Source organism: Nannospalax galili, unplaced genomic scaffold, assembly GCF_000622305.1.
Source record: "Nannospalax galili isolate Female #2095 unplaced genomic scaffold, S.galili_v1.0 scaffold96, whole genome shotgun sequence".
NCBI classification, from domain to species: domain Eukaryota; kingdom Metazoa; phylum Chordata; class Mammalia; order Rodentia; family Spalacidae; genus Nannospalax; species Nannospalax galili.
The window spans coordinates 57,363-58,797 of NW_008342018.1; positions in this window are offsets into that span (position 1 = coordinate 57,363).

The following is a 1,435-nucleotide window of genomic DNA, read 5'->3' on the forward strand; positions in this document are numbered from 1 at the left end:
AGAGGGTGCAAGTTTCTAGGTTCACAGTTAAATTAATACAGTTATACAATATTGAGCTCAGTATAAGCCCTGTAAGGCATAAAATTGAATGAAATTTTAACCTTTAAAAAAGATCTCCATTTCATTTTAGAATATATTGTTCCTCGCAGAAAGACTCATTGTATTTGCTACTAACATTGAGATGTTGGCGCACGCATCTCTAATCTGTATCTGATCATTACTAGTCATAATTGGTTGCACCCGGATCCTTGGCACCTGTGTATGTCTATAAAGTCACTGGGTAGATTTCAATGGTAATGTTTATCACCTCTACTAATTAACATGACGTAAATTTCCATGCTTCCTCCTCAAATATAATACATCTTAAAAAAATTTGTTGATTTTTTTTGTGTGTGTATATCACACAGAACATCCCAAACCATCTTATTCATCTATACACCCACTTCCCAGATGGCACCCTCCCCCCTCCCTCCCCCTTATACTGTTATCCCTGCTACTGTCTGCTGTGTTGTCGGCACCCCCAGCCATTCCCCACTACTTGCCCTTCTACTTGTCCTTCTGGTGAATCTAGTCAGCCTATCTAGAGGTCTTTGTTTTAGGAGGGTCAGCTGTTCCTCATCTAGCAGCAGTCAGTTGTCAATATTCCTTTAGATAAGATTGGGGTATGCTGTTCATTTTCCCAGTTCTATGCTGGTTTACTCTCTGGGAGTCCCTTTGGCAACCCTGGCCAACAATTCAAAAAAGGTATCTCCTATCTGGCATTGTTGCTTGTTATGTAGCCTTTAGCTATGCACATGGACTCTGAAGATATAATATTGGCCCATTTAATCTTTGGTTATACTTTCCTTTTGGGTGTTTAAAGCCATACAATTGACCCAGATAAACCAATTTATTTTTACTCTTAAGGTCATTTGAGGATCTGTTCCTCAGGGGTCACAGGGGCTTGGGAGGAGACCCTGGCTCCTTTCCTCCACCAGTTCCTCCTATGTGAAGACAAGTCAAAGGTCCTACTCGACCATGGCTGGCTTTGTTTGGAAGCATGGAGGAAATGATTCTTCTGTGTTGACCCTCCTCTTTGTAGACTGGACACTGGTTCAAGTCTCCATCTGGTGGGGTCTCCTCAGCCTCCTTGATCAAGAGGACATGTGACCCATCACAATTACAGTGCATTTTGAGAGATGTTCATTGTCCCCTGGAACTAGTTGACCTAGGAGGGCAAGGAGCAAAAACTGTCCTTTATCTCCCTCTGACCAATTTATTATAGGCCTTAAAGTATGTCTGTTAAACATCCAAGAAGTTTAGTTCCACCAATCTGCTACTTTTAATTACTGTGTGTCATGTAGATAAATCTTGGGCAAAGACCAATTCTTCTCAGATAAACCTTACCTAGACATATATTTCTTGATCAGCTATGTGTAATTTGTCAGTTGGTTGT